Raw genomic sequence first — 22,438 nt, 5'->3', positions numbered from 1 at the left:
AAGCCCATCATGGTTCGAGTCCTAGTTGCTATATTATAGCTCAGTCTTGTTTTTTTTGTTCTAGTTATCAAGTTGTCATTGTTCAAATGTCATTTTTGTTCTTTTTGTAAAAAAAAAGGCATTTGAAGAAAGTGTATTTAGTGATTATGAAACCTGTGGGAAACTGAAGAATCAAGGAAATTTCTTGTCCCTGGGGTTTGCAAATATTTCAGAAATTTACTGCTGTTTCTGAACAGAGAAATTGTCCACTAAAAATGGTACATTGGTGAGCAAGCTATGAAAATTCAATGTGGGGAATCTGACCAGAAAATTTTCTTCTGCTCTCTCTGTTTGCACCATTAGTGTTAAGTGTCTGTCAGCGTTTCCATTGTAGTCACTGGTTTTCAGGGATTTATTACTCAGCTCTAAAAACTGGCTCCAGGCTAAAGAATGGCATAAAGGAAAGGACATTTGGTTTCTGCTGAAGAAGTAACTAGAGAGGAGAAAAGAAAAAGATCTTTTTATTATTATTATTTCCAAAGCTTTTCCTTCTCCATTTCCTCTCCCTTTTCTCCTTCTCTGCTCTCTTCTTTTTTCTCTCTCTCTTCTTTCAATTTGGTCTTCAGAAAATACTTTGCATAAAAATATAAAAGTATCTTAATTATAAATAAAATATACTACTTTGTGATGCCTATTGGGAAAAAGTCATTTTTTAGGTAATGTTTTTATATGTATATATGTGTGTGCATGTGTTATGTGTATGAGTGTATTTTAAATAAGGGAGCCAAGATATGACTGTAAGTTGGCAATACTTAAATTATTTGGGAGGCGTTAAATTTGCTGCCATGTTCTTATTAGACTCTTTCATGTGTGTGTGTTTTAAGGTGACTTTCATATTATCACTTCCAAATCACCTTAATCAGAGTTTAAATGTATAGGATTGTCAAGGGCTTTCTCATGGTACATTTACATTTTGGACCCCAGGAAACTTTTACATTAGATCTCATTTGGCCTCTTAGCTCCAGAGACCTTGATTTCCATTTAATTCATCTGGACCTGGGGCTTCTCACTGTCGGAGGGGATTTCAGGAAGAACAGAACTTCTTAGATGGTAGCCATAAGCCTACAGATATCCCAGATGCCCCAGGAATCTTTCTTCTATTTTTCCCCTTTGAGAGTGGAAATAACTTATGACCAAAATTAGAGAAATAAAATGTTTAAGTTGGGACTGGAATAGGTAGAAAGCTCAACTATTGAAGCAGGAACAATGATGCCAATTCTAAGCAGACCAGCCCTTTGAAATATTAGGGAGTCTTTTCTTCAGTTTCTCTCCATTCTCAGAACTTTTTTGCCTTTTAGAACTCCCTCCATTTCCCCAGTACCCAGTATGCACCTGCTGGCCTTAATGCTTCTTAGCTCCCACACTCCCACATTGTGTCACCTTGCCCTATATTCCCCCATTTCCTGAAGATAAGTGAGCTGAAATAATAATTATAATAATAATGATGATGATGATGGTGGGGATGATGATGATGATGATGATGATGATGATGATGACAGTTGACATTTACCCAGTGATGTTTATATTTGCAAAATCGTTTGCAAATATTGTCTCACTTGATCTTCACAACAACCCAGTGGGGGTAGGTATTATAGATATTATTAGACTTGCTTTGTAGCTGAGAAAGCTGAGACTCACAGAGGATAAATAACAAGTCCAGGGTCACAGAAGCAGAAATAACACCCAGACTTTCTGAGTCTGAAGCCAACATTTGATTCATTACACCAAACTAGTTCCTTTAAAACCATAGCTCTCCCTTCCACATCATCGGGGTTAGGGACACAGTGCCCCCGTGATCTGGAAAAGCCACGTGAAAATATTTTGGCTCTCTTTTCATACCAGAGATGAAGTCTGAGTTTTTCCTTTTTCTTCTATGGGGTATTTTAAAAGCCTTATATGTATTTATAAGTTATTACCATTAGAAGATATTTCTATGTTTTTAGCCCTTGTCATCTGCTAGCTTTCTCATTCTTTTTACAAACTTTAACTTTTTACTTAGTTTAACGTTAAAAAAGAAATTGCATGTTTTTATGGTTTTAAAAGATAAAATATGTTGCTATCATACAATACTATAATATATTTTCTGTTTTTCTGTCCCTAAACTTTTTTCTGTGTCATTTGTAGCTTCTGCACAACTCCCCCCAAATTCCCGTTTCATTTCTTACATCAACCTGAGATATATCAAAACTTCAATGAAGTAAGTTGTGATATGGAAGGGATTCTTGTAATGTTTTATCCTATGCTTCTTCTCCTTGGACTTTGATAGAATTATCAAACAGATGAATATTCATGAAACAAGTCTTTAATAAGTGCCTAATCTTTGCCATGGATGCTAGGGCTAGGAGGACAAAGAAACAACAAAGATCTCTGCCCAAAAGGAGTTTGTTTCCTTATGTAAATCATAGTTTACATAAGAATTGGGGGAATTGTCTAATAAAATAATTCAAACTAAAGTGTTAATAGTTAATAATGGGTTTTGGCTTTAACTTTTCAAGAAAATTCATTAGTTTTCAGCAAGTAAATTCAACACCTTTATCCAAGGGAAGATTATAGGAATTCAAACCTATTATCAATGAGGCAGGGCATTTTTAAGCAAGGAGAATTTTCTGTATTTATCAAATCTTAGCACCTAAGTACGTCCACTTTCAAGGATGGGCAAGGAGACAGCAGAGACCCCAGATGGTTCAGTGGGCAGAGTGGTGGGCCTGGAGAGAGGAAGGCTTGAATTCAAATCTAGTCGTAGGCATTTACTAGCTGTGTGACTTTGGGCAAGTCATTTAATCTCTTTTTGCTGAGGGTGCAGCTATGTGGCTTAGCTCAGTGAATAGAGCACTGATCCTGGAGACAGAAAGACCTGAATTCAAATTTGGCCTCAGATATGATTTAGCTGTGTAACTGTGGGCAAGTCATTTAACCTCTGTTTGCTGTATTCCTCTAGAGAAGTAAGCAGCACACTACTCTGGCATCTGCCAAGAAAACCCCATGGACAGTTTGATCTGCAGGGTCATGAAGAGTTGGATACAATAACATAGGAGACTTATTTGTTTAGAGCTTGAAGTGATCTTCCATGTTACCTAGTCCAACACATTCATTTTACAAATGAGGAAACTGAGACCTAGCAAGGTTAAGAAGTTAGCCCAAAGTCACATGTAGGCATTAAGTGGTAGATCTAGGATTCAAATCCAGTATCTAATGAGCAATATAAATGTGAATTAATCTAATTTCCCGGGCTAATAGAGTACTATCACTGACTAAAGGCAGTTGGTATATTAAACGCTTTGATTGCCTTTTGGGTGACTGCTGCAACAATAAATATATGATAGTTCTCATTCATGGACGAACATGAGAGATGGTAAGGTCTATGAAGATCTAAGAGCGTAGAACTATAGGTAGGAATTTTTGAGCATGGTGGCAATTTCACTTGAGGGGATGGGATGTACAGAGGGCAGTACTCATCCTGGAGAGGAGGTGGCTCATTCACCAGAACATTCATCCAGTGCCCCTTCGGTTCAGCCTGCTGGCACTAACACTAACCCACCCCCTCAGCCCTATTCCCCAGGAGGAGGGTTGTAGGCAGAGGATGAAACCTTTGTAGGAAAGAAGAGAAGACAGGTCCCCAGAGAGGGGCGCCATGGTAACAGGATCTTGACGGCGGTGACCTAGGGCTCATTGAAAGACTGGGGATGGCTACACCATATAGTGTGGGCTAGAGTGTCAGCAGGGAGAAAAGGCATGCCTACCAATCCCATGCAGGCAGTCTAGAGCAGAGCTAAGCCACCTTGCTGTATTTACATCTTTACAAGAGCCCTGGAGAGAGCTCTGATGAAGGAGGGCTCCGTGCTTCATGTTTATCAGTATTGTCCGCTCCTTTGGAAAGACAACTAGGCAGCGAGCTGCATCTCTTCTCAACAATGTGGCATCGACCTGAGACCACACTCCTTCAGGCCACACATTCCATCCAAATAAATGATGTACTTTCCTTAACAAAGTCTAGTTGTTGCAATTAGGAGAGAATATCCGGAGAAATTGAACAGACCCAGCAGGAACATTAGAACAACTCTGAAATGTTGAATTCTTCAATGAAATACAAAAGGTGTTTATTCAGATTGTATTCTTCTACCATGAAAATGACAACTTTGAGGCAATAGATAAAAGATGAACTTCTTTTATTTGCTTTTTTCTCACTTGTTTATTAATCTTCCTTCCTTCCTTCTTCTCTCATTCCTTTTTCCCTCCTTACTTTCCTCCTTCTTCATTCTCTCATTCCTCCTTTTCTCCTCTCTTCCCTTCTTTTTTGTAGTGATAGAGCAAAACATCATGTGTAAGGAGGCAAAAGGCCAGCAATGTCTCACTGCTCTTTGCTGTGGCATTAACACATGAAAGAGTATCCATTCTCTAAGGATCCTTAATAACCTTTTTTGCCCAAGTAAGAGGGTGTTACTAAATTCTGGCCATCTCAAAGAAAAAAAAATTGCCTAAATGTAGAAAATTTAAAAAGAAGTCAAATGTCATCCAACAAATGAATGGATTGTCTTTCAGGGCAATGAGTTTCACATCATTGGAAATTTATGAATAGAGCCTAGAATGCCACCAGCAATGAATGTTTCAGAATTAACTCCTATATGAACTTTCTAAGTTTCTAGTATTTTGAGCTTTTGAGGCATATTGGAAGATAATTACAGGGGGGTAGGGAGTGAGGTAAGGAGAGGCAAGAAAGAGTAATGGAGTGTACTAGAAAGAAGACAGGATGTAAAATCAAAAGACTTGTGATTAAATCTTGACTCTGTAACCTACTAACAGGTAGAGAGAAAAATCTCATCACTTCTCTGGGTCTTAACAACTCCATCGTCTGTAAAAGGAAGAGACTGGATTTTCCATCTGTAATTCCTATTATTTTAGATGACTAAACAATCAATGGTTCCATTAATAAAATAATTTCTTACATCTCCCCGTATGGAGTCCCAGAAACCTTAATGTTGTACAGACTGGCCAGGCCCCACATGTGATAGGACATTGCTTTTTGGGGACCCACATAAACCAACCCTAGCTTGAACCAATGGCGACTCTGAATTTCACATAAAGGTAAATCTCTTTAAAGAAATCATTAAAATAAGCCTTCACATAAGTAACAAATTCATAGCTTCAGTCTTCAAACTGTATAATTCGAGAATATGGCTAGGAAAGGAAAGGGGCAACACAATCAGTAAGGTTTCAGATGGCAGATTCTATGAAGTTGGAAAGGCTTTGAACATGATCCTAAGAATGGAATGCGTATCTTATGAAGACCAACTTCATTCAGTTTAAAGAGGCTTATCAGAGAGATGGCTGCCAGATGGTAATTTTTCCAGCTCCAACCACTCATAAATAAAGTCATGGAGGAGGGTTCTTATCATCATTGGTGGAGGGAGTATGCCCACTGATAAAATCCCAAATGCTTGAAACATTGCACTAAAGAACAAGACAATCTAGGGCCTTAAGTTCAAGCAATATGAAAATTGGTGGCAAGTAGTAGAGATATACCTCCTGAAAAAGATTTGGGAGGGAAGGATCATGACTGATTCTCTTCAAGTATTTGCCCCAGAGAACAGTGAAAAGAGCAGAGTGGAAATTACAAAGAAACTAATTTAATTATTATATAAAAAAAAAACCACACCATTCCTACGCATTAGAGTAATCCAGAAATGGACTGAGCTGCTTTAATAGACAACGAGTCCCTCCTTGTTTAGAGTTACCCATCCAAAGACTAGAAGACCACTAGTAACAAAAGGTGTACAGAGGATTTTTAAAAATTTATATCCTGAGCTACATGGCCTCTGAGGTTTGTTCTAGCTTTAAGATTCTGTTATTTTATTGTTTGAAAAGATCCCACTCAATGTATTATGCTTCTAGAAGGGTTGTTTATGTTTGGGGTCACCCCCCAAAAAAAAGTATCTGAAGAGAATGGTGATATTTTGAATGGTGCAGAGTTGGTTTGCATATCACAACCTAATATTCTGTAATGAAGCTGCTTTGAATAAGCCTTCACAGCCTGTCATGTCAGGGGCCTAAAGGTCCCTTATGACGTAGGTATCAAAACATTAGAGTTCACATTATTCAGTCATGTCAATCATCCATAAATTAGAGAAGGCCTACATGCTCCTGTGAAAAAGGCAGATATTAGCCAGCAAAAAGAGTAGTTAAGCATTGTAGTCTAGACAGTCAGTCACCCGATGTAGAGAACTAAAACTTCATTTGGGGAGTTCTCACACTTGTGTGTGGAATAGTCAGTCAGTTGATCAACTAGCATTTAGAACAGATCCAGCAGGCGCTGGATCTGAATTATATTTCAAGAAATGGCTTGTTAAATGTCTGAATTTAATTGAAAAAAAACACACACAAAAAACAAAACTCCACAAGACTTCATTACATAATTTAAGAACTCAGTCTTGGTTTTATTTGACATTTGTAAAGTTGAATTGAAAATGAGATGGAGAATTGAGACAACTGTTTGGGAAATACAAGCAAAAAAATTCCTGTTAATGAGGGAGGTGGCAGGAGGACAAAGTTTTTGTCCTGTACTTGTACTTTCTCAATTGACTGATTTTATGCAGAGAGGAATGTAAACCTCAATCTCTTTTTCCTTCAGGAGGATGTTTTGGTTGTTTTGTTTTGTTTTGCTGAGCCCATCTCCTTATGATTCTAAATATCACAAGATTTGGAACTGGAACATAATTTAGAGATTTGCTAGTCCAACACTATCTTTTATAGCTTAAGATGCTGAGTCCCAAAGAAGTTAAATGACTTGGCCAAGGTCATACATGAAGATTCTTTTATCCTTCAAATAAATGATTTTAGGTGGTTATTCTGTAAGTATCAAGTGATTATATATAATTTACTTTCAAGAATTGATTGTAGGTCTCTGGTAGTCAATAGTAGACAGGAAATTCATGTGCATTTTGTATGTGTATATTGTGTGTGTAGGGGGGGCAGAATCTATACAAATTTGTGATATTGATATTAATTGTTGTCTTAAGATAATCTTGGGCAGAGCAGTTAGATGGCTCAGTAGATCGAGAGCCAAGCCTAGAGAGGTCTTGGGTTCAAATATGGCCTCAAACACTTTCTAGTTATGTGACCCCAGGCAAGTCTCAGTGAGGGTACTTAACCACCATTATTTAGCCACTCTACTTGGAACCAATGCTTAGTATTGATTCTAGATGGAAGGTAAAGGTTGTTGGATTTTTTTTTTAAAGATACGTGTTTTGCTAAAATTAGTATTTTAACCAACCAATGTGAATACATTTTGTTTGCTGGGACCTATCAGCACAATGTTTCTTGCTTCAAATTCCTCTAAGAGGAAACAAAGCAGATAGCATCCTTTGCAGGCTAAAGTCCAACAAATGTCAGGTCCTGAACAACATTACTTTGAGTCTCTATTTAACATTAAAGCTGATGGCTTTTTGACAGGTTTATAGCTGACGACTTCCATAGCCAGTCATGCAGCACAATTATGTTTCAGCTAATTTGATGAATCAACTTGATGTTCTATGGTCCCAGTTGGCTTCAATAGCGTATGTGCTCAATTTTCTGCTGGAGGTCAAAAATAAGCTTTGAAATTTGGCTAATCCCATCACATCCGCAGAACATGTCTGGTGGAATAATCTTTGGACATGAACTCTTGACTAATGCCAGAAATAGGAAGGGAAATTTGGTAATTTCATTAGATCTATCAATCATATCCTCAGTAGGCACTGCAATATGGTTTCAAAGCCCAGCAATTTCTTTGAAAGCCCTTGAAAAGTTTAGTGGTTAGGGAGGGAAGGCATTCATTCCTGAAGCATTTGGGGTCATATTAAAAGCTCAGGTTTGATGGGAGCTGTGAGACTGAGAAGGCTGATTTCTCCTATTAGTGAAGATTTTCTGGGTTATTTTCTTCTCATAGAACAGAGAGAGTGGGTTTTGATGGAGGGCACTGCCACCAAGCCTAGAAAATCACAAGACATCATCTATCACATAAAAATAGGGAATACTGTAATATCTATTGAAGGGTGAAGGATTTCTTGTTTGTTTGTTTTTGTTTCCTTTTCATTGAATAGCATTTGCCAGATGTATAGGAAGTACATAAAGAACAAAAATTCTCAAATCAAATTCAATCATTAGCTGCGAGAGTTATTAAGACACAGAAGAGATTGAATCAGGCTGTGTCATTGGACCATGAGTTGAGGTTAGCAGATAGTTCATTCATTCATGAAATGTCTAATAAGTACCAATTATGTTAAAATCACTCTTCTAGGGCATAAGAAGAGGAACATCTAACTGTGGTCAAATGTCCATGGCTGGTGGATATCTAGTTAAGATTTCAGGGTAAATAGGGGCAGAAAATCCTAATTTCCACACATATACTCCAAAAAAGATGTTTTTTTAAGTGCTAGACTGAATAATAATAAGAGTAATTATTATAGTTACTAATAGTGCTTTGAAGTTTACAAAGTACTGTACATATTGCCTCATTTGGTTAAGATAATGAATAATAGTTGTTTAATCATTTTTTAAAAATCTTTTCTTTTACTAAGAAGTAGCTGAAAATTTCTCTTTGGTCAATTAGCACTTAGTTACAGTTCTAGCTGTTCACATCTGCTTTATAATAGTCACTGTACATACTCTTCCACATTTTCCAGAATTTAGTTATATCCTCAAAACTCAAAGGCTTACTGGAGATACAGTAAATGCTCTTTAGTTTAGTTCTGCTGCTCTGCTGCTGGTCTTCTAGAAGCTGATTGCTTATAGACATGGTGCCTCTGATCAGCAGTATCATTGCTGTGTCCCAGAACATGGGCATAGGGAAGAAGAGGGACCTATCCTGGGCCCCCCTCTCGGTTCAAGCACTTCCAGAAAATGTCTACAACTCCTTCAGTAGAAGGTAAACAGAATCTGATGGTAATGGAGAAGAAGACCTGGTTCTCCATTCCTGAGAAGAGTCAACCTTTAAAAGACAGGACTATAGTTCTCAGTTGAGAACTGAAGGAACCTCCTAGTGGAGATCATTATTGTGCCAGCAGTCTGGCTGATGCATTAAACCTTCTTGAACTTCCAGAACTAGCAAATAAGGTGGGCATGGTTTGGGCAGTTGGAGGCAGCTCTGTTTATAACAAAGTAATGAAGAAACCTGATTGTCAGCAACTGTTTGTGACAAAAATTTTGCAAATATTTGAGTGTGATGCATTTTTTCAGAAGTTGATATAAAGAAATATAAACTTCTCCCAGAATGTTCTTTTTAATTTATCAATCAATAAACATTTATTAAGCACCAATTTAAAAATTATTTCTTTGCAAATATACTGCAGCGGTTTGCCATTTCTTTCTCCAATTCATTTTATAGATGAGGAACTGAGGCAAATAGGGTTATTAAATGACAGCCAGGGTCACCAAGCTAATAAATGTCTGAGGCCAGATTTGAACTCAGGAAGATCAGTCTTGTTGATTCAAAGTCCAGTACTCTATTGCCCTGTGCTACACCTAGCTGCCCAATTAAGAACTAGGGGGAAAAAAACTATGAGTAATTTTATCCAGCCTAGATTGGAAAAAGAGTTAACTAGAAACCTGAAGGCTAGGTGTAGGTCCAAGGCTGAGACCTGCACAGCCCTTGATTCAGCTCTGACCCTCTTGGAGTGCGTTAGCCAGAAGTCCCAGGAAAGTCTAGCACATGCTCTGCAATCCCTGGGCCCTAACCAGAACTAAATGAAAGTTCCTATAAAGAGAACAGTGATGAAATCCCCACAGCCCTGAGGGCTTAGAGTTTGGAGCAGGCTGACAGAAGTTGTTCCTGAGGGTCTTGAAGGACTCAGTGCTCTATACTCTGGAAATATAAGTGAACCTAAGAGCTGCTGGCAAAGAAGTTACAGCAGAAGAGAGGTTTAGCACCAGGACCCGAAACAGTACACATCAGGTTAAATAGAGACTTCCATTCCATTTCGTGTGCAGGAAAAGTTAAAGAGAAAGATGTAGTCTGACTAGAAGATCTATTAGGATTCTGCAAAGAGATTTTCAAAGGTAGTTAGATAGACAGACAGATGGATTGATCGATAGAGCATTTATTAAGTGCTTACTGTGTTCCAGACATTGTCTCCAGTGGGTATACAAACTATCAATACAGTCCATTTTCAGGGAGCTAACATTTTAATGTGGAACAGTAACGCATAAAAGAGAAATGGCAAGTGAGATAGGGGAGTGGTGGGAGTGATGTTCACATTTGTTGACATGGATTGGAGATGGTCACAAAGTCCTGTAGGACCCTGTAAGATAAGGCAAAAAAGCTCAGCTGTCTGATAAAAAGAGATTTCATAAATCAAATGAGAGTTATACGGGGATAAACAGAAAAGAAGGAGAATAAGTTGCTTGATACAGAGATATAATATTTTTTCAAGTAAAGGACTTTCTGAAAAAAGAGAAAAAGAACAGGTCAATGAATTATAGATTTAAATTTAAAAACTATAAAGGAACACAAAAATCCCTATTTAATACCAAAATATTTTGGAAATTAAGATGGGGATTGACAGAATTGAAATTAAAACACCACTTAATTGACAAAGTAAACCAACAGCCTTTTTGGAGGGAAAACTGATAGAAGAGATTTAAAGTTATATAATCTTTTTTTAAAAAAGAAAGTGGAAAACAAAATCTCCAGTATCAAAACCAATAGAAGTCACAACAAATAAAATTAAATATAGGAAATTATTAGATATCATTTGGCCTAAACGTATGTCATCAAAATATATAACTTAAATGAAATGAATCAATGTTTATAAAGAAATATGTACCCAAATTAATAGAACAAGAAATTGAAACTTTAAATGATCCAATTTTTTAAAAAATTAATTTAACAAGCCAAAAATGAACTCCAAAAGCTCTATGATTTAATGTGCTACTTAGTTGAATTTCTGAAAACATTTTGAACCTCAAGGTGAAAATTGAGCATCAAAGCAACATGGAATCAGAATAATATTTATCTACTATTCTGTTTTTCCAACGCACTTTATATCCATGATCACAAATGAGGTCAAATGAAATATTTTTAAAGTAATTTGTATAGTATCTGGAACATTGGTACTCAATAAATGTTATTACTTTCCTTTCCCTTTCCCTTCATTAGACCATTCAACTCAATTCAACATACAATTATTTAGTATCTACTAGGAACATAACTGTGTTAGGCAATAGAGATATAAAGAAAAAAATTTAAAAAGGCAGTTCAATAAAAGAGCTTATGCAATACTTCATGAGGGAAGCAACAATGAACAATAAAAAAAAAAAAGATATAAAAGGGGGAGGTTAGGTGAGAAGCCAGGCTTAGAGATGGAAAGTCCTGGGTTCAAATTTGGCCTCAGACACATTCTGGTTGTGTGACCTTGGGCAAATCACTTGACCCCCATTGCCTAGCCCTTTTCACTCTATTCCTTGGAACCAATATAGAATATACAAAAATATACTAAGTAATTTGTGAGGAGTGCTGACAACTGGAAGAGAGGGAAAGGTCTTGTGTAGGAGTCAAGCCTGGAATTGAGCTAGGGATTCCAAGAAGTGGAAGGTGATGAAGAAGACCCTACAAATTTCAAAGAGGAAGGAAACTTTGAAGTCACCTAGTCCAACCCCCTAAGTTTCCAGTTGGAGAAACCAAGTCCCAGAATGCAACTTAAAAGGAGGAGATGGAAGGAACCTTAATGATCATGGAGTATAACCTCATCTTAGAGAGGGATAAATGGAAACTGGAACACAAGTGATTTGCATCACACAAATATTCAATGGAAAAGTTAGCAAATCAGTGAACTTTCTGCTGTAGCTTAGTCATAGACTCCCAGGTATACTAATTGATCCCCTCCTTAAAGGATCCTCTTCTATGGCAAGACATTGATATAGCCCTGTATAGATCGGGTGCTGTATAAATGCTTATTCCCTTCTCTTTCCCTTCTCTTAGCTTTCTAGAATCCTGTTTGTATAATAGAATGTAAACTAGGTAGTGGAGTGGATAGAAGGTTGGAGTGGGAGTCAGGAAGATTCTAGTCCAAAATGAAGTCCCTTCATCCTGTTTGCCTCAGTTCCCTCAGCTGTGAGATGAGCCAGTGTTGGAAAGGCCCGTCAGTATCTTTGCCAAGAAAACCTCAGATGGGGACACGAAGAGTTGGACATGACTGAAGTGACTGAACAATAAAATGACTATTATTATAAACTGTGTAAGGATAGGGACTCGTTTTTGTCTTTGCATCCCCAGCACCAAGCATGCTCTCTGGCTGGCAAATAGCACTTGCTTCATAAATGCTTAATGGTTTATTCTAATATTGTAATACTAATAACTAGGATGTAGAGCGCATCTCCTAGATTCTGGGCACTGTGCTAAGCACTTTACAAACACTGTCCCACCCTGGGAAGTAGCCGCTATTATTATTCCCATTTTAGAGCTGAGGTGATGGGCAGACTGAGCCTATGTGCCTTAGACAGCAGCTGGTGAGCCTCTGAGGTCGAGGTCCAATCCGGGCTTCCTGACCCGAGCCCAGCACCCCGACTGCCTGGGAATAAAGGAGCCCCTAGGGAGGGGGAGAAGCTGCTTTTCTCCCTCTGTTACCCTCTCTTCTGATGTCCTCTCCCCACACATTCCCCCAGACCGGGCCATCCTGGGACCGAGGGTTCTTCCTGTGTCCCAATGTGGCTAAAGCGACAGTGGGGGCAGCGGGCTCTTAGACTACCACTCAGAGGTTGCTTTGGTGTGTGACATTTTAAAGATACATAGAGGATAGTGTAACAGATAAGCTCATGTGAATTCTAGTTGTACCTTACTTTTTCTATGAATCAGTATTCATCAAGGTTAAAATGATGCCCTTGGGGGCAGCCCGGTGATTCAGTGGATTGAGCGTCAGGCCCAGAGATGGGAGGTCCCGGTTTCAAATTTGACCTCATTCAGACACTTCCCAGCTGGGTGACCCTGGGCAAGTCACTTAACCCCCATTGCCTAGCCCTTACCATTCTTCTGCCTTAGAATCGATACACAGTATCTATTCCAAGATGAAAGGTAAGAGTTTAAAATAACTAAAAATTTGTCCCCAACATTCTCTTGAAGGACTGGCCAAGTTTCAGTGGTGTCACCCCAAGGGCTGTTTTTTAGGACCCTGAGATTTTTCATTTTTAAGTGGCTCCTGCCCTTCACAGTGGTGTACCCCTGGGATGTGGCATTCTCTGTACACCAGGTCCCCGCTCTCCCCTCCAGAGGTACAGGGATGCTGCTCTCCCTCCCCCCCCAGGTACAGGGATGCTGCTCCCCCTACCCCCCCAGGTACAGGGATGCTGCTCCCCCTACCCCCCAGGTACAGGGATGCTGGCCCCCCTACCCCCCAGAGATACAAAGATGTTGCTCCCCCTACCCTAAGAGGTATAGGGATACTGCTCCTCCTTCCCCAGAGGTACAGGGATGCTCCTCCCCCCACCCAGAGGTATAGGGATGCTGCTCTACCTGCCCCCCAGAGATACTAGGATATTGTGGTCTCTCTCCAGGCCACTTTCCTGCTCCTCAGGGACATGAGGCAGCCTAGAGCCGGTGAGGAAAAACTCCCAAAGAGCTCCGCAGACACTTCTCTTTGAAATGGGGGCATTAATTGAAATATTGAAGTTACCAATGGGAAAATAAGGTCCGAAGGCATTAGAAACCTCAGCTAGCTCCTTAGTCTGTAGAGGGAGATGGCAGATACTTTAGAGCCTGCCTTCAGAGGACATGATCCTTCCTTGACTATTTTTGTGGGTCAGTATGGCTCATTTTTACATAAAACTCCTCGTTTGTGACTGGATATTGCCCTTTATGAATAATAACTCTCAGACACTTACTGGCTGTGTGACCCTGGGCAAGCCACTTCACCCTGTTTCCTGCAGTTCCTCTTCCATAAAATGAATTGGAAAAGGAAATGACAAAACTCTCCAGGATCTTTGCTGAGAAAATCCCAAGTGGAATCACAAAGAGTCTGTCATGACTGAAACAACTGAACATTTCCCTTTATAAATAATAGTCTCACATTAATGTAGGACTTTATGGTCTCCCCCCACTAAGATGCTTTAAAAACTATCTTTTGATATAGATAACAGAAGCATTATTAGATGTTATTAGGCATTTTGCTATTAATATATAATTATCCAATATATTATTATGTATTACATGGTTTGAGGGCTAGATTACTCCACTTGGAGGTAAGCTTGATCTGAGTTCAAATCCTGATTTCTGGCAATGAATAGCTATGTGACCCAAAGCAAATCATTTAACTTCTCTTCACCTCATTTTTCTGATCTATAAACAAGGATAACAGTAGCTCTTCCATAGTTTATTTTGAGAGTCAAATGAAATTATCTATATAATGTGGTATTAACAACTAAGTTGTTAATATCCTTATTTTATGAAAGAGGTAAACTGAAGGGCGAGGAAGTGTAATAATTTTGCCTGGGGTCACAAAGCTAGTAAGGAAATAACAAAAGCAGGACTCAAACCCAGGTCTTTTGCCTTTTCACCAAATCCTTCTCTTTCCCACCATTCCACCCTCCCTTCTTCTTGAAATGGTATCAGCTAGAAAGATTTTTAACAAAGGCATGAATGAAAGCAATTTTTGTACTGATAAAATGTATTCTATACCCTGAAAAATATGGGCTGACACACAGCAATAAAATCATGTCCTCCAGCTGAACATAGTACCAATAAACTGGAATTGTTATTCACCCTTTAGTTAATTTGGTATCTAGGTGGCACAATGGATAGCCTGTTGGGTCCAGAACCAGAAAACAATTTCAAATCTAGTCTTAGGGGGCACTTACTAGCTGTGTCGTGCTGGGCAAGTCACTTAACCTTTGCCTGCCTCAGTTTCCTCAACTATAAAATGGGAGTAATAAAAGTATCTACCACTTAGGGTTGTTGTGAGAATCAAATGAGCTGATATTTATATGTCTATATTCAGATAAAGAACTTATAAATAGAAACAAGCAAGACACACACACATATGTGATATATGATATTATCAGAATAAAACCTTCTCTAATATGGGGAGGGAGGTGCCTGGGAACTTTAATATAACAAATTAATTAATTAATTAACTAAAAAGTAGCATAGAAGATACAATAAATGCTTGTTTCTTTTCCCCCAATTAACCAGCGTATACTAAGTATTTCCTTTTGCCTATTGGAGTTTATCTTTCTCTCCCACAGTACCATGTAGTCTTTCCTTCACTGATAACATCTTCACAATACTCTTGTGGCCTAGAGCAATTGTCATTCTTGGGCTTTCATTCCATTGGAACTCGGAGCATTTCTTTAGTTGGCAGTGAAGAAAGGCTACATGGTAGTGGGGAGAAGTAGCACAGAGTGACAGAAAGATCACAGAACTTAGAGCCACAAGACACTGGTTCGAGGAAAATAAGGATTCAGAAAGGTTGAGCTGAGACAACATGGAGGGGGGAGATAAAATGGAGAAGTTTGGGAATAGCTAGTAAGTACTTTAATAATCAATATATATGATGAAATCATGTGAAAGTCATTCTTCAAACCTGCTGTGCTCCTCAGCTCCACCTCTTGAAATCCTTATTTTTCTCTAGAATCAACATTTTCCTGAAGCTTTCCTTGAATCCTTTCCCACAATTGTTAGTGTTTTCTTTCTATCTTTGAATATCCTGGCATTTATTTGTTTTGTACATGTTTTATCTACCCATTTGAATGTAAGCTCTTATGTATTCTCAATGTCTAGAAGCTTATTGTGACTCCTTTTGGGTTTTCTTAGCAAAGATACCGGAGTGTTTTGCTATTCTTTTTCTAGCTCATTTTATAGATGAGGAAACTGAGACAAAAAGGGTTAAGTGACTTACTTGGGGTCACACAGCTAGTAAATGTGTAAGGCTATATTTGAACTCAGGAAGATGAGTTCTTGGCCCCAGGCCCATTGACTTCCTAGCTACCCCACATTCTGAATAGTAGGTGATTAATAAATGTTTATTGAATTGAATTGAACACTGCAAGAAAATTATAGATCAATTTGCAGTCAGAGTCCATCAGTTCTCTCTCTGAGGTGGATAATATTTTTTTCATCATGAGGCCTTTGGATCACTGAATTGATCAGAGAAGCCAAGTCTTTCACAAATGATCAGCATTAAACCATTGCTGTTATTGTACACAGTGATCTCCCAGTTTTTACTTCACTTTAAATCAGTTCATAGAGCTCTTGCGAAGTTTCTGTCTTCTGAAACCATCCCCCTCATCATTTCTTTTAGCACAATAGTTTTCTATCACAATTAGATGCCACAACTTGTTTAGCTATTTCCCAATTGATGAGCATCCTCTATATTTCCAATCCTTTGCCATCACAAAGAGAACCACTAAAAGTACTTTTGTACATGTGGACCTCTTTTCCTTTGACCTCTTTGGGGTACAAATCTGGTAGTGCTATTGCTATGTCAATAGTACATACAGTATGCATACAGATATATGTAGGTATATACATATGTACATACTATATAAATAGACCTTTTGGGTATGGTTCCAGATTGTTCTCCAGAATGGTTGGACTAGTTCAGAACTCTATCAACAGTTCATTAGTGTACCTATTTTCCCTGATTCCTTCCATTATTTATCATTTCTGATAGGTGTAAGGTGGTAACTCAGTCATTTTAATTTACCTTTCTCTAATTAATAGTGATTTAGAGCATTTTCTCATATGACTCTACATACCTTTTTAGAGGTGGCTAGGTGGCTCAGCAGATAGAATGCTGGGCATAGAGTCAGGAAGACTTGAGTTAAAATCTAGCCTCAGACACCTGCTATCTGGGTAACCCTGGGCAAGTCATAATATCCATCATAATCCACTGGAGAAAGAAATGGCTCTCTACTTCTTTAAAGTGGAAACTGATCACTCTTGGGTGATCCTGGCTATGGTTCCTCAATATTTGAATTATTTCTTTCTTGATCCTTGAAATATTTTCTCCTTGGCCTGAGAACTCTAGAATATAGCTATAATATTGCTGGGGGGAGTTATCTTTTTTCAGGTGATCGATGGATTCTTTCAGTTTCCATTTAATGCCCTGGATCTAAGATATTGGGGCATTTTTCCTTTATAATTTATTGAAATTTGATGTCTAGGCTTTTTTTAATCATGGCTTTCAGGTAGACCAATAATCTTAAATTATCTCTCCTTGATCCAGGTCAATTGTTTATTCAGTGAGATATTTCATATTTTCTTCTATTTTTTTCATCCTTTTGACATTGTTTTATTGTTTCTTTATGTCTCATGGAGTCATTAGCCTCTACTTGTCCAATTCTAAATTTTAGAAAATTGTTTTCTTCAGTGGGTGCATGTATTTCTTTTTCCATTTATTCAATTCTGCTTTTTAAGGAGTTTTTTGAATTTTTGTGCCTCTTTTTACCATTAGACCAATTTTCTTTTTTAAAGTGTTATTTTCTTCTCTCTCTCTCTCTCTCTCTCTCTCTCTCTCTCTCTCTCTCTCTCTGTGTGTGTGTGTGTGTGTGTGTGTACCTTTTACCAGGCTAACTCTCTTTTTGCAATGTTCTTGCATCACTCTGATTTCTTTTTTCTAATTTTTCCTCTGCCATTCTTATTTCATTATTTAATTCTTCCAGGAGTTTTTCCTGGTTTGGTGTTCAGTTAGTGTTTTTCTTTGAGACTATGCTTTTACTTTATTGTCTTTTTCTAAGTTTAAGTCTTTTTTGGCCCTGCCACCATAATAGCTTTTTATGGTCACATTCTTTTGTTGTTGTTGTTGTTTACCCATTTTCCCAGCCTATTTCATGACTTTGAACTTGATGTTGAAGTTGGGCTATGCTCGTCTGGAGTTGGGAAGGTACTATGCCAAGCTTTAGGTTTTTTTTCATGTTCCTATTTTCAGAACTAGTTCTTGAAGTACAAGCAAAGTATCCCCAGTGCCATCAAAGGATCTCCTATAATATTTTTAAACCTTTACCTTCTGTCTAAAATTGATACCTACCTATCAGTTCTAAGGCAGAAAGGTGGTTAATTGCTAGACAATTGAGATTAAGTTACTCCCTCAAGGTCACATAGTTAGGAAGTGTTGGAACCCAGGACCTCCCATCTCCAGGACTGCTTTCTATCCACTGAGTTATCTTGCCCCCCCCGCCATAATATCTTTCTAACCAGTTGTTTGATCCCCTTACTAATTCTGGGCTGAGGGCTCCTGATGCTGCTACTGATGCTGTCCTACACTATATATTTTTTATGTTTGCTTGTTGCCTCCCCTCAAAGAATGTGAGCCCCACCAGGGCAAGGGCTATATTTTCACCTTTCTTTGTATCCCCAGTACTTAATACATTGGCTGGCACATAGTGATCATTTAATAAATTCTTGTTTACAGAAAGGGAGAGACTGATTTGGTCAGTTAATTACTTTTTGGATGGACTCTCAGTTTTGACTCCACAACCAACCAAAAAACCTTTTCTTACCACACAATGTAAACTGACAGAACATGCCAAGAATGCCTCTTCTTCTCTAAATCAGAGAGCTTGGTCCTTCCATTCCATATTATCAGAAATTTCTAGAACTAGGCTCATCAAACATGCACATGGCCAGGATGAGCCCTCATTGGTCAGTATGCCAGTGTATATAAAATCAGTACCCTGATGGGTAGTGAGAGATGTATGAAGAGGGGTAGAAGAAGAAGAGGATTATTAATATTCAAATTCCCAAATGGATCTGTGATCTCATGGACTCTGAACTACACTGCAGCAATGCAGATCATTCCCCATCTATTCCTGCCCATCCTGTGTGGCTCAAATCCATCATCTTTGCAAGCAAGAGGGCCCACCGTGAGTGGCTTCCTCTCTTTGTCCCAGCAGTGTGGGGGTGCTGGTGCAGTGCCCTGACTAATACCTCTCACTCCTTGCTCTCTGCATGTCACCATCCAATATGCGATCTTTTTGATGGCTTCCCTTATTCCTGTTCTTCAGAGTTCTTCCATGATTATATCTTACAACCTTCTCCCACCCCCCATTCTCCTTTTCATTGTCATCTGTATGATGCCCATCACTAATTCTTTGGTGGCAATGGTGTTGTCAGGTCTTTTTGCACATACCAACATGAGTAAAATCTTTGTATTGAAAAATGCACACAGAAAAACAGAAAGACAGAAAGAGACCTGAATAAATATAATAGTTTTGTTATTGCCTTAATAAATTATATAGAAATCTATATTAAAAATTATATAATTTCCTGATTTATTGCATATGGCTCTTATTCTTTGTATATTGAAATATTTGTTGAAAATTATTAAATTCCCTATAAATAAGAAATTTAGTTTTTTAAAATGCCACATACTTCACAAGGTCATTATGATATAAACGCCCTCTGAACCCTAGAATATTATATAAATGTGCCATTCTAATCTGAAACTTCAAGGAACAGAGAAAACATCCCATCTTCATTTTATCAAGCCTTTATGGGTTTTATTGATGGTGTACAAAAAAGGTTTGTGGTAAATACACAAAAGGATATGAGAACATATGTGCCTAGTCTGACTCACCATCAAGAAAGTCCCTAATGTTGTTTCTGATTCCAGAAGATAATGTATGGTACTCCTGATAACAAGCCACCAGCTGATTCTCAGTGGTCTGAGGTGATAATGCTGGGTAGATGTTTTATTCTCAAGTGGTCCAAAGGAAATAGACCTTTCTATAAAGAAAGTAATCGAGGGTTAACAGACTCCAGCCCCTTTGAATACACCAGTCAGTCAGATAAAGTTATACTCAGGGTTAGAGTAGACAACTGGGGCGTCTGGGGCTTAAAAATTCTTTAGCCTTTCTAGCTGCTTCTTTCCACGTACCCCTCCTCCTGTCTCTGGGGGAAGGGGCCTGGTCTAACCAGACTGTATCACAATGTGTTGTTATTAAGATGAGTATTCCCTTAATAAGGTGCGGAGGCTTCTCTGAATCAGATCAGCATTTAATAGCAGAATCCCTATGCATATATTTCAGAGTTCTCTAGGGATGTTTTGTCCTGTTTTTGTAATGTCGATGCATAGTATATATTATTATTATCATCATTGTTTTATTGTTGCTGTTGGTATTTTTATTAATAATAATAAACAAAAGTAGCTTATATTTATTGTGCTACTTATTTCCCAATAAGGCTATGAGGCAGATATAGGGCAGCTTGGAAGCAGTGGCTAGGGGGCCAGTTCTGGAAGCCAAAAGATCTGGGTTCAAGTTCTGACTCTCACACAGAGTGTCTCTGGACAAGTCACTTAAATTAATTTCTTGGCGCCCTAACCAGTTCTCGAAAGACTATAAATTGTAGAAAAGATGTTGCTATGCATTAGTAGATGGCGTTTTCTCATTCAAGACTTCCTGTACTAATGAAAAAAGACTCATCCCTCTTCCTGCTTTACAAATGAGGAAGCTGAGGCACAAAGAGGCTTGCTCAGGGAGGCATAGCTCATATTGCTTTGAATTATGTAAGTGGCAGATTTGAAACTCAGGTTCAGATTATCTAACTTTATATTTTTTCCATTATAGCATACTTTATCTTTCATCAGCTTCTTTCAAATGTAAATGTATACAATAAAATATATTTAACATATATTTTATATATTATAAAATTATAAATATTTATATATTTTCCTATAGGACAATCATGTTTGAAAAAGAGCAACTCCTTTTTATATTAAAATAATTCAGCATGGAGCATGTATTTCAGCATGGGAGAATGGTTTCATGAATTCATCTTATTTATAATAATGCTCATTATCATCATCATCACTTCTAGCTTAAATTCCATATTGAAGTCATCTGGGTCATTTAAGTTGCTAACTAATTAGAAAGGCTTTTTGTGGACTTTCCTTTTTGCCCTGAGGTCATGGATAAGTTTTTCTAAATGACATTGGCCCGAATGATATTCCTAGTTTGGGATCCTATGAGTGAGACAAAAATGTAGCTATTGCTACTTGAATGAAAAAGAAAGTAAAATAATTACAACAATTGATATTTTTCTAGTGCCTTGAGATCTTCAAAGGTTTTTAGGTATATCATCTCCCTGGAGTTTCACAATAATTCCCTTGTGAGGTAGATGTTCCAAGTATTATTATATTCCTTTTAAAGACGAGGAATCCTGAGACTCTGCAAGGTTATGTGATTTCCCCATAATCACACAGCGGGTGTCAGAGCAAGGGTTTGAGTGCAAGTGTTCCTCTTTCCAAGTCCAGCCCAAGTCTACAGCATGCCACGGCACTTCACAATTACGTTCAAATCCCCCTGGTTCCTGCATATACCAAATAGATTTGTTCCAAGAAGGGTCTGAGTATTTTGACAGTGCATTTATGCTCAGCTCACATTACTATACAGTATGCGACGCGCCCCTCCCTCCTCTCCTTTCCCCTCCTTCTCTTTATAACAGACATTAGCTGCAGCTGAGACAAGTCAAGATCATGGATCTGTCTGTTAGAAGCAGAATGCTTTGAAATGCTTGATTGGATATACACATGCACATGGCAAAATTCTGTTTTGCCTTTAATACTTATATTCGTTCTGCTGACAACTTGCACACTTTTACTGGACAGCTACTTGGGCAGCATATTATTCTAATGTTTGATTGTATTTGGTCGTGAGTGACAGTCTGCAGTGCACCAGAGGACTGAGCAGAATGCTAAAGATGAATTTGAAATCTATAGATTCTGTCTGAAAGTAATCTATCAATTAAAGGTCATTTTCATAAGAAAGCATTTGCATTGGATAGGAATAAAATATGACCCCACAGCCATCCCTGTTCCTCAGGTCTTGGTCTGTGTTTAGGGGAACCTCTAGTTTTTTTTTCTTTTTGTTTCCCCGCCACCTACCACGTTTTTGTACAACTTGAGCTCATACATTCATTCATGTATCCAAACATTTATTAAGTGGACATTATGGGCAAAGCATTAAGCTTGACTCTGGAAGCACAGGGAAGTTGACTGATCATACTTAGAATGACCCGGGCATCACTATGCCATTTTTTCCCTCTGAAAATGTGCCCAGGTTTTGTATAACTCCTCCCTAGGACCATGGAGTTATCTTTGTTTTGACTTTTGTGTCTACCAGCTGAGATCTCAAAGTCCCCCGCAGCGAGATGACATGGACTGTCTTCTGGCTGATCGCAGAATTGGGCTGGAATTGCATCAGCACATCCTCATGAAACAGCATCATTTACTCGCTTCCCGAATTTGACACTGTGCTGCCTGGCACAGGGCCAGATGTTAGTAAATTGGGCCCATAGTTCCTGTTGTTGCTTCTATTAAAACAGCAGCTGCTTACATGATCGTTTAGGGATCTTTGTTCTCCAGTGTTGCCAGTCGCTTTAACCTTCACGGATATGGTGATGAAACTTGCCAGGCTGAAATTGGTCTGTAACTGCGATTAG

At 38.4% G+C, this 22,438-nt stretch overlaps 1 protein-coding gene and 1 pseudogene across 2 annotated transcripts in view; both read left to right on the top strand.

Annotated features, from left to right (window-relative positions):
* The window catches only part of TSHZ2 (teashirt zinc finger homeobox 2), a 277,271-nt gene that overhangs the window by 60,710 nt on the left and 194,123 nt on the right, over positions 1-22,438 (top strand). The window lies entirely within an intron of this gene.
* Positions 1,507-13,379, top strand: LOC103102659 (dihydrofolate reductase-like; annotated as a pseudogene).

The sequence above is a fragment of the Monodelphis domestica genome, chromosome 1 (assembly GCF_027887165.1).
Source record: "Monodelphis domestica isolate mMonDom1 chromosome 1, mMonDom1.pri, whole genome shotgun sequence".
In the NCBI taxonomy this organism is placed as follows: Eukaryota; Metazoa; Chordata; class Mammalia; order Didelphimorphia; family Didelphidae; genus Monodelphis; species Monodelphis domestica.
The sequence above is the reverse complement of the archived record's forward strand: the minus strand, read 5'-3'. Positions and strand labels throughout refer to the sequence as shown.